The sequence below is a fragment of the Bos taurus genome, chromosome 1 (assembly GCF_002263795.3).
Source record: "Bos taurus isolate L1 Dominette 01449 registration number 42190680 breed Hereford chromosome 1, ARS-UCD2.0, whole genome shotgun sequence".
NCBI classification, from domain to species: domain Eukaryota; kingdom Metazoa; phylum Chordata; class Mammalia; order Artiodactyla; family Bovidae; genus Bos; species Bos taurus.
This window is the reverse complement of record NC_037328.1, coordinates 137,774,189-137,789,279: the sequence shown is the minus strand read 5'-3', so window position 1 is coordinate 137,789,279 and position 15,091 is coordinate 137,774,189. Positions and strand designations below refer to the sequence as shown.

The 15,091-nt window shown below is 40.1% G+C and overlaps 1 protein-coding gene across 2 annotated transcripts in view; it reads right to left on the bottom strand.

Annotated features, from left to right (window-relative positions):
• The window catches only part of CPNE4 (copine 4), a 686,953-nt gene that overhangs the window by 557,104 nt on the left and 114,758 nt on the right, over positions 1–15,091 (bottom strand). The gene's annotated exons all lie outside the window — the stretch shown is intronic.

Here is a 15,091-nt window from a genome sequence, read left to right as displayed (position 1 = left end):
TTCCCTTTCTGCATAACAGCAACAATAATTATGATGGCTAACATAGCTAACAAAGCAAAGGAGAAAAGGAAAGATATAAGCATCTGAATGGAGAGTTCCAAAGAATAGCAAGAAGAGATAAGAAAGCCTTCCTCAGTGATCAATGCAAAGAAATAGAGGAAAACAACAGAATGGGAAAGACTAGAGATCACTTTAAGAAAATTAGAGATACCAAGGGAATATTTCATGCAAAGATGGGCTCGATAAAGGACAGAAATGGTATGGACCTAACAGAAGCAAAAGATATTAAGAAGAGGTGGCAAGAATACACAGAAGAACTGTACAAAAAAAGATCTTCACAACCAAGATAATCACGATGGTGTGATCACTCATCTAGAGCCAGATATCCTGGAATGTGAAGTCAAGTTGGCCTTAGAAAGTATAACTACAAACAAAACTAGTGGAGGTGATGGAATTCCAGTTGAGCTATTTCAAATCCTGGAAGATGATGCTGTGAAAGTGCTGCACTCAATACGCCAGCAAATTTGGAGAGCTCAGCAGTGGCCACAGGACTGGAAAAGGTCAGTTTTCATTCAATTCCCAAAGAAAGGCAATGCCAAAGAATGCTCAAACTACTGCACAATTGCACTCATCTCACATGTTAGTAAAGTAATGCTCAAAATTCTCCAAGCCAGGCTTCAGCAATACATGAATCGTGAACTTCCAGATGTCCAAGCTGGTTTTAGAAAAGGCAGAGGAACCAGAGATCAAATTGCCAACATCCGCTGGATCATGGAAAAAGCAAGAGAGTTCCAGAAAAATATCTATTTCTGCTTTATTGACTATGCCAAAGCCTTTGTGTGGATCACAATAAACTGTGGAAAATTCTTCAAGAGATGGGAATACCAGACCATGTGACCTGCCTCTTGAGAAATCTGTATGCAGGTCAGGAAGCAACAGTTAGAACTGGACATGGAACAACAGACTGGTTCCAAATAGGAAAAGGAGTACGTCAAGGTTGTATATTATCATCCTGCTTATTTAACTTCTATGCAGAGGACATCATGAGAAATGCTGGACTGGAAGAAACACAAGATGGAATCAAGATTGCCAGGAGAAATATCAATAACCTTAGATATGCAGATGACACCACCCTTATGCAAAAAGTGAAGAGGAACTAAAAAGCCTGTTGATGAAAGTGAAAGAGGAGAGTGAAAAAGTTGGCTTAAAGCTCAACATTCAGAAAATGAAGATCATGGCATCTGGTCCCATCACTTCATGGGAAATAGATGGGGAAACAGTGTCAGACTTTATTTTTCTGGGCTCCAAAATCACTGTGGATGGTGATTGCAGCCATGAAATTAAAAGACACTCACTCCTTGGAAGGAAAGTTATGACCAACCTAGATAGCATATTCAAAAGCAGAGACATTACTTTGCCAACAAAGGTTGATCTAGTCAAGGCTATGGTTTTTCCTGTGGTCATGTATGGATGTGAGAGTTGGACTGTGAAGAAGGCTGAGTGCCGAAGAATTGATGCTTTTGAACTGTGGTGTTGGAGAAGACTCTTGAGAGTCCCTTGGACTGCAAGGAGATCCAACCAGTCCTTTCTGAAGGAGATCAGCCCTGGGATTTCTTTGGAAGGAATGATGCTAAAGCTGAAACTCCAGTACTTTGGCCACCTCATGTGAAGAGTTGACTCATTGGAAAAGACTCTGATGCTGGGAGGGATTGGGGGCAGGAGGAGAAGGGGACGACAGAGGATGAGATGGCTGGATGGCATCACTGACTCGATGGACGTGAGTCTGAGTGAACTCCGGGAGTTGGTGATGGACAGGGAGGCCTGGCATGCTGCGATTCATGGGGGTCGCAAAGAGTCGGACAGGACTGAGCAACAACTGAACTGATCTGAACATAGCGTGAGCTCTTAGTGTGGGCCAGGAATTGTGCTAAGTACTTAATTTCTTTAACTCTCATAGCAAACCTGGGAGGTATACAGTAATAAGAGCAGCAGCAGTAGCAGTAGGAGTAGCGGTAGGAGTACTAGTAGCAGTACTAGTAGCAGCAGTTGTAGTAATAGTAATAGTGATGTCAGAATCTGCTATCAGAGCTTGAGCTTAGCCACTGCTTTCCTTCCATGGTCCTTCCACCTGCTGTATATCACCTCTATCTTTCCATTCCATCCATTTTCTCCCTATGGCTACAGAGGATGAGACAGAGATGGCACTTATATAGGCTCCATAGTTTCTTGGTAGTCCCTACCCATAACCCTAGACCTAATTCAAAGGATAAACAACTAAAGAAAGGACGCATCCCCTCAGAAAGTGTGCCAACCTCTCCTGCTCTTGGGATCTCTTTCATGGAGATGCCCTGTAGCCTATTGACTCATTATGATAATCTATCTGCCTCGAACTCCACTTCTGCTGGAAATTAAGTAGGAAATCAGAGTGACTTTCACGATGAGGTGAAAGGATTAAACTCTAAGCCAGGAAGATGACTGGCCAGAGATCTATAATGACATCATTCAGGGCTGGCAAAAAAAAGAACCTCTAAGGGAGGTGGAGATTCCACTTTGTTCCACATCTGTTTTCTAGTCCTCCTATGTCTTCCCGCCCACTCCATCAGGTGTTCCCTTAGCCACCCAGCCCCCCTCATCATCCCGTACACCTGCACAGACCCGCTATCTACACAGAGTTGTTCTGCATATTCTCTCCCCCCTTATCACAGTCAACCCTTTCTTCATTCCATTCTCTCCACCTAGCTATTTTATTGGAAAGCACATCAAGAAATTAGCCATTCTGTCACAAGTGTGTACTCTCTCCCCTGACAGGGCTTTTTAAACCTTTAACTGAACACTTCTAGATGCAAATCTTAGTGCTGTGGCATGGATCCGCATTAACAGCACTGGCTGCCTGACAAGATGCTGGGAGCAGGGGAGCCTTTCCACAGGAAGGACTATTGCAATGTGTCTTATTAGGAAATCACTTGAGAACCATATATGACATGCACATAGACAGCATGTCTTTTTGGCTACAAGTGCTACTATAAATAAGCTGTGAAGATTTGCAAGTAAGCAACTAACATGTACCACCATGGAGGTCCTTGCCAGAGACTCCACTTAACAGTCACATAAAAGTACTGGCCCTTTTTCATAGGTATTATTAAGAGATAGAAGTAAGGTAGAAATTGCTAGGCAGTCAGTGTAAGACTCTGAGACCTCAGTCTTTTTTTCAATAAACCTATCACTTCATTAACCTAAAGCCATACCCTTTGTTTTAGTTTTCTGACTTTCAGAGGAATGCTTCTTTGGCCTGTTAGATCACAAAACCACCAGATCCAGGACAGGACAACCATTAACTCTTGGTCCTCTTATTAAAAGAAAAACAATAGGCAGACCATCAACTTTTAGCCGATATCTGGTCCTTTGTGAAATGGCCAAGGGTCATAAGACAGGGTCACAGGATGGTGACTCAGTGTTTGAGGAGACTTAGAAACTGAGGGTCAAAAAAGCCATAAAGATGTCAAGTTAAGCACTGTCAAGTTAAGCATTGGTTAGAAATGACATATGTTAAGGCTAAGCATCCACCAAAAATGTACAGATCAATACAAGTAAGGATATAAACTGCTGTAAGTTCTGCCTTTTCAGGGCACTTCACCCGCTCTCAGTGTCTATGCTAAGAGCTTTGTGCTTTTCTTTAGAATAAATTCTGCCTGCTTGCTACTGTGAGTGTTTGCATGTTCATGAAGTTCATTCCTCAGCTCCATGAATAAGAACACAGTTCCTGTTTTATCTACGGTAAGGACATTAACTTTCTAGTGAGACAGACTTCATCTTAATATTTAGCTTGTATAAGTTAGGGTCCTTACAAGGAAAAAAATATCACACTCAAATTAGGGTAAGTGTGATACAGGGAAAATTCAAGAGATAATACAATAAACAGACAACCGGAGGAGCTAGAATGCAGGGAAAGAGAGTTATTTAAGAAAAATGCAATAACCTCAGATATGCAGATGACACCACCCTTATGCAGAAAGCAAAGAGGAACTAAAAAGCCTCTTGATGAAAGTGAAAGAGAAGAGTGAAAAAGCAGGCTTAAAACTCAACATTAAAAAAATGAAGATTATGGCATCCAGTCCTATCACTTCATGGCAAATAGATGGGGAAATAACGGAAACAGTGACAGACTTTATTTTCCTGGACTCCAAAATCACTGTGGATGGTGACTGCAGCCATGAAATTAAAAGATGCTTGCTCTTTGGAAGAAAAGCTATGACAAACCAAGACAGCATATTAAAAAGTAGAGACATTGCTTTGCTGACAAAGGTCGAAATCGTCAAAGTTATGGTTTTTCCAGTAGTCATGTATGGATGTGTGAGTTGCACCATAAAGAGAGCTGAGCACTGAAGAATTGATGCTTTTGAACTGTGGTGTTGGAGAAGACTCTTGAGAGTCCCTTGGACTGCAAGATCAAACCAGTCCATCCTAAAGGAAATCAGTTCTGAATCTCATTGGAAGGACTGATGCTAAAACTGGAGCTCCAATACTTCTGCCACCTGATGGGAAGAACTGCCTCATTAGAAAAGACCCTGATGCTGGGAATGATTAAGGGCAGAAGGAGAAGGGGACGACAGAGGATAAGATGGTTGGATGGCATCACTGATTCAATGGACATGAGTTTGAGCAAAATCCAGGAGTTGGTAATGGACAGCAAAGCTGGGCATGCTGCAGTCCATGCGGTTGCAAGAGTCGGACATGACCAAGTGACTGAACTGACTGACTGAGCTTCATACCACTGGGTTTATAGGATCCGCCACACTACTTTGGCTTAATGACTTGTGAGGTCTCCTTCAACACTGAGAGATGCAAAGCTCAAACCTTTCCCTCTAACCACAAAGATGTTTAAGTTCCCATACCCATCTCATCCCCATCTTCCTTCTGCTCTACTTTTTTACAACTCAAAAAAACATTCCAAAGAAAACTGATCTAAAGCAGGCACGCACATAAAGTGAAGGGTGTGGACAAAGGGGTCTCATAACCATGTGACCTTGGTGAAATTACTTCTCTGGCCTTCAAATGACTGATTCAGATTGTTGTAAATAACACAGCATTGCAAAGCAATTATTCTCTAACTTCAAAAAACGCCTGTCCCAAAAAAAAAAGAATTTACTGTATGACATGGGGATGCTACTCAAAACTCTGTAATGACATATAGGAATAGAATCTAAAAATGAGTATATTTATGTATGTTTATGTTTGTGTTTATGTATGTTTGTGTTTATGTATGACTGACTCACTTTGATGTACAGCAGAAATTAACATAACACTTGTAAATGAACTATACTCCAATAGAAATAATTTAAAAAAGAAACATGCCATTTAATGCACATTGTGGGAAAGGTGTTTAGATATATAAGGAGCATGGAGGAGATGCAATATTAGTTTAATGATGAAGAAAAACCTCAATAAGAAAACATAAACAAGCTATTTTGGCATTATTGAGGGCCCAGTTGAGGGATGGTGGTCATAGATTTACAAATCACCACCTTTTCCCAATGCGTGATATTCTCAAGAGAACCTGACCTAGCTCTTGGGTGTGGACACATAAGTGGTTTAGCTGAGCTGAGATCAAATAGCCATAATGATAGAGAAAAGGTCAAAGAACATGAGAGTATTTGCAAAAGAGACATTAAAATGAAGGCCAGGTGGCAGGGAACAAGATGGCGGAGGAGTAGGTGAACGTGAAGTACATCTCTCTTCATGGATACAATCAGGATTACACCCTCAGACACAGAAATGCATGCAGAACACCAGCTGAGAGTGGACAGGAGTACCTGACCAGCAGAAAAGAATATATAGAACCACGCAAAACTCGGTAGGATGAAGGAACTAGGGGGAAAAACAGGAGGGTTGGACCTGCCCTTGGTGGGTGGGGGAACTGAAGCAAGGGTCCAAGCCCCACATGAGGGCAACTGTCTTGAGTCAGAGGAGAAACATCTAAGGCTGAGAGTGAAACAGCTGATCTGTGGCAACCTAAATGGAATGAGAATCAGATAGTCCATGCCACAGCCATATGTACCCCAGACAGGGACACAGGTCCCCTAGAAGGCGCAGTGGCTAGGAGCTGGAGTTTAAGGAAGTGTGGCACTATCCTAAGGTGAGACTGCTGTTGACTGTGGAGAGATGGATCAAGGGGATGTGAAGGAGGAGATTGTCGTGGGAAATGCCTGTGAAGGAAACCCAGGCAGCCACAGAAGCAAGGAGATACTGCTGAGTCATGCATAGTGGATGGAGCCATCACCCCATAGCCTCACTCCCCACATGCCAGGATCCACAGCTGAACAATAGAGAGGCTGGCTCATCAAATGCCTGATGCACTGAACTACAGAGTAGGACCCCATCCAGGGTCCTTGTTTAAGTGACTGATGTGCTGAACTACAGAGTAGGACCCCACCCAAGGTACCCCTTTAAAAAGTGCCTGACACACTGAGCAGCAGAGAAGGAACCCAGGCAAGGGAGCCCTCTAAGTGCCTGAATAGGCGGAGCTATGGAGAAAGACTGGCCAAAGAGGCCTTCTGATTGCCAGCTACCAGAGGCTTGAAAAAACACTCTGGTAGGCCCATAACTCCTGCGGCTGAGGCAGTCCGTGTCCCTGCACACTTGGCACGTCCAGGGACCCCAAAACCCAAGCAATTGCACTACCTTCACACTCACCCTCACTGGGGCAGAGCTGCAACAGGCAAAAAATCTTTCGTCTATGCACATAGGATCACTTTGGTTATGTCCAATTCTTTGTGAATCTGAGGACTTTGGCCTGCCAGGCTTCTCTGTCAGTGGGGTTCTCCAGGTAAGAATACTGGAGTGTATTGGCCAATACTGGTTGCCATACCCTTCTGGAGCACTGTATTTCCTGCTGCCCTAGTCACCAACTCCCCTGAATATCTGCTGCCAGAAACCCTGTGACCCAAGCAGCTGTACCATCTCCACACCTGGCCCTCACTGGGGCACATCCAAGCCCTCCAGGGCAGCCTCAGGAGCAAATCCCAGTGGATGATCCTCATGCAGAGGTGGAAATAAAACCACAATTGAAACCTAGGGGCAAAGTGGCTAAGGAAGAAGACCCAAAACCTTCCCACCAGCTGTACAATCTACAGATTAAATCCACACGATCAATTAGGCAGACTCTGTGACTATAGAATATATAACAGGACATTGAGAGCTCCCACAAAAGAAAATACACTACTTCTGATAGCTGTAGACAATGTAGGCAAGAACACACAGGAGTAGGACCAGATTAAAATCTGAGCTGCCCCCCACAGCAGGTCCAGAGACCAGCACAGTTTTGGAGGGTAACTTAGAGAAATGAGGTAACTGTGACTCCCAGCGAGGGAAAGGACCCTGACAGCAATGACTCAGGAAAAATATTTAATATTGTTATGTTTGGATTGTGATGTGGTATGTTTTAGAGTTTTTATCCTTTTTTTTTTTTTCTTTTCCCTTTTATTTTCCCCTCTGTCATAGTTGTTGATTTTGTTGGTACTATGAAATCTAATTAAACTTTGAGCCATTTTCTTTTTTTCAATCAAATATTTTATTGTTGTTATAAACCTCTGCCTCTATGTTGGGCTTTGGCAGTTCTGTGGCATTTTCCTTTCTTCTTTTTCCTTTTTTTTTTTTTTTTCTCCTCTTGTCTCCTTTTTTTAATATGAATTTTTAATTTTTTAAACATGTCATTCTTCTACATTTATTACTTTGTTGGCTTTTCCAACTGTTCTTTTCCCCTTGAAGTTAATATTTAATGGACATAAATCTTTATAAATCTTTATCCCATGCCAATAAACAACTTAGCACCTTGCTTTAGTTGTGCTTTCCAGTTTGGACTTTAGCTAGTTTTGTTCTTAACTGGTAGATATCATTTTTGGATTCCAAAACAGTGTTGGACTGTTTTGATTTTGCTTATGAGTGTGTGTATGTGTGTGTGTGTGTGTCTGTGTATTTGTATTCTAGTCTTTAAATTATTATGTGCCTGATTTTGTAACTGGCATTTGTCTGGGGTTCATCTTTGGTTTCTCATATTTGGCTTTTGGTTTAATCGCATTTAATGCCATAACAAACCACTTGTGGAATCTTTGTTCCTGACCAGAGATCAGCCCTGAGCTGCTGGAGCTGAAGCACTGACTCCAAGAATCTAGACTACCAGAGAACTAACCCTAGGGAGTATCAAATAGTGAGAACTCCCACAAAGGAAACCACTTGAATACAAGACCTCGTATCACCCAACCACCAGTAGAACCCTGAGAAGGACACATCATCCAAACAATAAACAAAATAAAAATACCAACCCAATCATCAGCAGACAGGATTATCACCTCACTCAGCCTCGCCCATTAGAGGGGAAAAAAAGCTCAGCACAAATCTCACTCTATAGGAAGCTTACACAAATCACTGGACCAACCTTAGGAGGGAAGAAACCAAAAGGAAGAAATAATTAAACCTTGAAGCCCAGAAAAGGAGACCTCAAACACAATAAGTTTAAAAACAGAAACTAATGAAAAGACAGAGAAATAATGCACAAAATAAGAAACAAACTAGAAACACAGAAGTCCAAATAAATGAAGAGTAAAGAGGAAAACTACATGAAAAAGAATTCAGAATAATGATAGTTAAGATTATCAAAAAGCTTGAAAAGAGAATGGAGAAAATGCAAGAATCAATTAACAAAACCTACAAGAATTAAAGACAAAACATACAGAGACAACACAATTGTTGAAATGAAAAATACACTAGAAGGAATCAATACTAGAATATCTGAAGCAGAAGAACGAATCAGTGAGCTGGAAGATAAAATAGTGGAAATAACCCCTGAAGAACAGAATAAAGTAAAAAGAATGAAAAGAACTGGGGACAGTTTCAGAGACATCTGGGACAATATCAAATGCACCAACATTCGATTTATACAGTCCCAGAAGTAGAAGAGAAAAAAAAAAGGGGGGGGGTATGAGAAAATTTTTGAAGAGATCATAGTTGAAAATTTCCCCAACATGGAAAAGGAAATAGTCAATCAAGTCCAACAGATGCAAAGAGTTCCACACATGATAAACCCAAGGAGAAACACACCAAGACACATAGTAAGCAAACTAACAAAGACTAAACACAAAGAAACAATATTAAAAGCAGCAAGGGAGAAGCAATAAGTAACATACAAGGAAAACCCAGTATGATTAATACCTGATTTTTTAGCAGAAACTCTACAGGCCAGAAGGGAATGGCAGGATATACTTAAAGCACTGAAAGGGAACAATCTGCAACCAAGACTACTGTACCCAGCAAGGATCTCATTCAAAATTGATGGAGAAATAAAAAGTTTTGCAGACAAGCAAAAGTTAATAGAATTCAGTACCACCAAATCAGCTTTACAATAAATGTTAAAGGGACTTAATATAGTCAGGAAATACAAGAGAAGAAAAAACTGCTAAATCAAACCCCAAGCAATTAAGAAAATGGCAATAGGAACATATATATCAATAATTAATTTAAATGTAAATGGATTAAATGCTCTAATCAAAATACACAGACTGGCTGAATTGCTAAAAAAAAAAAACCCATATATATGCTATCTACAAGAAACACAGTTCAGACCTAAAGACACATATAGACTGAAAGTGAGAGGATGGAAAAATATATTCCATGCAAATGGAAAGCAAAAGAAAGCTGGAATAGCAATCCTCATGTTAGACAAAACAGACCTTAAAATAAAGAAGATTACAAGAGAGAAGGAAGGACACTACATAATGATCAAGGGATCAATTCAAGAGGAAGACATAACAACTGTAAATATCTATGCACCCAACACAGGATCACCTCAATACACAAGACAAACACTAGCAGACATAAAAGGAGAAACTGACAATAACACAATAATAGTAGAAGACTTTAACACCCACACTCACCAACCGACAGATCATCAAAACAGAAAATCAATAAGGAAACACAAGTCTTAAATGATACATTAGATGAGATGGTTCTCCTTTATCTCTTCAGGACACTCCATCCAAATACAGAAGAATACACCTTCTTCTCAAGTTCACATGGAACATTCTCCAGGATAGACCACATCTTGAGTCAAAAATCAAACCTCAGTAAATTTAAGGAAATTGAAATCGTATCAAGTATCTTTTCTGATTGCAACGTTATGACACTAGATATCAATTATGAGGGAAAAAAAACTGTAAAAAACACACAAACACATGAAGATCAAACAACAGGTTTCTAAATAATGAACAGGTTACTGAAGAAATCAAAAGTGAAAGTGAAAGTCGCTCAGTTGTGTCCAACTCTTTGTGACCCCATGGACTATACAGTCCATGGAATTCTTCAGGCCAGAATACAGGAGTGGGTAGCCTTTTTCTTCTCCAGGTGATCCTCCCAACCCAGGGATCGAACCCACGTCTCCCACATTAAAGGCAATCCTTTACAGGCTGAGACACAAGGGAAGACCAAAGAAAGAAACCAAAAGGGAAATAAACAAATTCCTAGAAACAAATGACAATGAAAACACAACAACTCAAAACCTATGGGATGCAGCAAAAGCAGTTCTAAGAGGGAAGTTTATAGCAATACAATCTTACATCAAGAAACAAGAGAGACATCGAATAGATAACCTAAGTTTACACCTAAAACAACTGGAAAAACAAAAACAAAAAAATGCCAAAATTAGCAGAAGGATAGAAATCAAAAATTTCAGAGCAGAAATAAATGAAAACTAAATGAAAGAAACAGCAGTAAAAATTAATAAAACTAGGTGGTTCATTGAGAAAATAAACAAAATTGACAACCCTTTAGCTAGTCTCATCAAGAAAAAAAGAGAGAAGAATCAAATCAACAAAATTAGAAATGAGAAAGGAAAGGTTACAACAGACAGTGAAGAAATACAAAGGATTATAAGAGACTATTATGAACAACTATATAGCAATACAATGGATAACCTGGAAGAAATAGACAGATTTTAGAAAGGTTCAATCTCCAAGACTCAACCCGTAAGAAATAGAAATTATAAATAACCCAATTACAAGCACAGAAATTGAAGCTATGATCAAAGTTCTCCCAAAAAACAAAAGTCCAGGACCAGATGGCTTCACAGAAGAATTCTATCAAACATTTAGACAGGAGCTAATGCCTATCCTTTGAAAACTCTTTCAAAAAACTGCAGAGGAAGGAACAGTTCCAAACTCATTCTACATGGCCACCATCACCCTGATACCCAAACCAAAGACAACACAAAAAAAGAAAACTACAGGCCAATATCACTGATGAATATAGATGCAGATATCCTCAACACAATTTTACCAAACAGAATTCAATAAGACATTTAAAAGCTCATACATCATGCTCAAGTTGGGTTTATTCCAGGGATGCAAGGATTCTTCAATATACGCAAATGAAACAATGTCATATAGCATATTAACAAACTGAAGGATAAAAACCATATGATAATCTCAATAGATGCAGAAAAAGCCTTTGAAGAAATTCAGCACCCATTTATGATGAAAACTCTTCAAAAAATGGGCAGAGAAGGAACTTATCTCGACATAGTACAGGTCATATATGATAAGCCCACAGCAAACATTACTCTCAATGATGAAAACCTGAACGCATTCCCACTAAGATCAAGAACAAGACAAGGGTGTCCACTTTACCATTATTATTCAACATAGTTTTGGAAGTCCTAGCTACAACAATCAGAGAATTTAAAAAGAAAAGAAAAGGAATCCAGATCAGAAAAGAAATAAAGCTCTCACTGTTTGCAGATGACATGATACTGTACATAGAAAACCCTAAAGATACTATCAGAAAATTACTACAGCCAATCTGTGAATTTAGCAAAGTTGCAGGAAACAAAATCAATACTCAGAAATCACTTGCAATTCTATATACTAGCAATGGAAAATCAGAAAAAGAAATTAAGGAATCAATCCCATTCACCACTGCAACAAAAAGAATTAAGTGTCTAGGAATAAACTTACCTATGGAGACAAAAGAACTGTACACAAAAAATTATGACACTAATTAAGCTGTGACAAACCTAGACAACATATTAAAAAGTGGAGACATTACTTTGCCTACAAAAATCTGTATAGTCAAAGCCATGAAAAATTTCATTATTTTTATAGTTGAGTAATATTCCATTGTATATTAATACAATCTTTATCCATTTGTCTATTGTCATAGACAATAAAAAAGGCTGAGAGCCAAAGAATTGATGTTTTTTTTTTTATATATAATTATTTTTTTTTCTAATTTTATTTTATTTTTAAACTTTACATAATTGTATTAGTTTTGCCAAATATCATAATGAATCCGCCACAGGTATACATGTGTTCCCCATCCCAAACCCTCCTCCCTCCTCCCTCCCCATACCATCCCTCTGGGCAATTGATGTTTTTGAACTGTGGTGCTGGAGAAGACTTTTGTGAGTCCCTTGGACATAGGAGATCAAACAAGTCAATCCTAAAGGAAATCAACCCTGAATATTCACTGGAAGGACTGATGCTGAAGCTGAAGCTGCAATGCATTGGCCACCTGATATGAAGAGCCAACTCATTGGAAAAGACCTTGGTGCTGGGAAAGATTGAAGACAGGAGGAGAAGGGGACAATACAGGATGAGATGATTGGATGGCATCACTGACTCAATGGACATGACTTTGAGTAAGCTCCGAGACATGGTGAAGGACAGCGAGACCTGGCATGCTGCAGATCACAGGGTTGCAAAGAGTCAGACACAACTGAGTGAATGAACAACAACAAAGACATATCCCAGTGAAGTTATCACACTTTAAGTAATTATTTGGACAACTATATAAAACCATGGAGGAAGATCAGACTGGCATTAGATTTCTCTACAGACAAATTCTACACTGAATACAATGTAGTAGCACTTACACAGTTTTGAAAGAATGAAATGATAATCCAAGGATTTCAAATATAGCCAAACTACATGTTAGGTTTCACGAAGGTGTGATCACTCCCGCTCACCTAGAGCGGGGCATTCTGGAATGTGAAGTCAGGTGGGCCTTAGGAAGCATCACTACGAACAAAGCTAGCAGAGGTGATGGAATTCCAGTTGAGCTATTTTAAAGTCTAAAAGATGATGCTGTGAAAGTGCTGCACTCAATATGCCAGCAAATTTGGAAAACTCAGCAGTGGCCACAGGACTGGAAAAGGTCAGTTTTCATTCCAATCCCAAAGAAAGGTAATGCCAAAGAATGCTCAAACTACCACACAATTGCACTCATCTCACACACTAGTAAAGTAATGGTCAAAATTCTCCAAGCCAGGCTTCAGCAATACATGAACCGTGAACTTCCAGATGTTCAAGCTGGTTTTAGAAAAGGCAGAGGAACCAGACATCAAATTGCCAACATCTGCTGGTTCATCAAAAAAGCAAGAGAGTTCCAGAAAAATATCTATTTCTGCTTTATTGACTATGCCAAAGCCTTTGTGTGGATCACAATAAACTGTGGAAAATTCTGAAAGAGATGGGAATACCAGACCACCTGACCTGCCTCTTGAGAAACTTGTATGCAGGTCAGGAAGCAACAGTTAGAACTGGACATGGAACAACAGACTGGTTCCAAATAGGGAAAGGAGTACGTCAAGGCTGTGTATTTTCACCCTGCTTATCTAACTTATATGCAGAGTACATCATGAGAAATGCTGGGCTGGAGGAAGCACAAGCAGGAATCAAGATTGCCAGGAGAAATATCAATAATCTCAGATATGCAGAAGATACCACCCTTATGGCAGAAAGTGAAGAAGAACTAAGGAGCCTCTTGATGAAAGTGAAAGAAGAAAGTGAAAAAGTTGGCTTAAAGCTTTACATTCAGAAAACTAAGATCATGGCATCCAGTCCTATCACTTCATGGCAAATAGATGGGGAAACAGTGGCTGACTTTATTTTTCTGGGCTCCAAAATCACTGTGGATGGTGATTGCAGCCATGAAATTAAAAGACACTTGCTCCTTGGAAGGAAAGTTATGACCAACCTAGATAGCATATTAAAAAGCAGAGACATTACTTTGCCAACAATGGTCCATCTAGTCAAGGCTATGGTTTTTCCAGTAGTCATGTATGGATGTGAGAGTTGGACTACAAAGAAACCTGAGTGCCAAAGAATTGATGCTTTTGAACTGTGGTGTTGGAGAAGATTCTTGAGGGTCCTTGGACTGCAAGGAGATCCAACCAGTCCATCCTAAAGGAGATCAGTCCTGGTGTTCATTGGAAGGACTGATATTGAAGCTGAAACTCCAATACTTTGGCCACCAGATGTGGAGAGTTGACTCATTTGAAAAGACCCTGATGCTGGGAAAGATTGAGGGCAGGAGGAGAAGGTTGAGGGCAGAGGATGAGATGGTTGGATGGCATCACCGACTCAATGCACATGAGTTTGGGTGAACTCCGGGAGTTGGTGATGGACGGGGAGGCCTGGCGTGCTGCGATTTATGGGGTCGCAAAGAGTCGGACACGACTGAGTGACTGAACTGAACTGAACTTATACTTTAGGTATAAAGATCACTGACTAACATTTTGCAACTTATAGGTATGTTGTACTTCTGAGATTTTCTTGAGGAAATACTAGAAGACAAACCAATTACAAAATAACTGAAGAAACTACGGCAAAGGAACATTGAAGGTATTTAAGTCTCCAACTAAGACAAAAACAAATGTGAGCATTAAGATGCCAAAACAAAATGTGTCTATCAACATCATGATCACATAAATTAGGTGAATAACAGAAATATGAGGGAGCAAAGAGGAAAGAAATTAGGAGATAAAGAAAATGTGGTATCTAGGACTATCCTGGTGGTCCCGTGGTTAAGAATCCACCAGGGGACACAGGTTTGATCCTTGGTCTGGGAAGATTCCACATGCTGTGGCACAACAGAGTCTACATGCTGCAAGTAGAGAGAAGCCCCCACCCCCATCCACAACTAGAGAAAGTCTGCAAGCTGCAATGAAGGCCCAGACCTAGTTCAGCTAAAATTAACTAAATAAATAAGTAAAAGTTCAGTTCAGTTAAGTTCAGTCACTCAGTTGTGTCCGACTCTTTGTGACCCC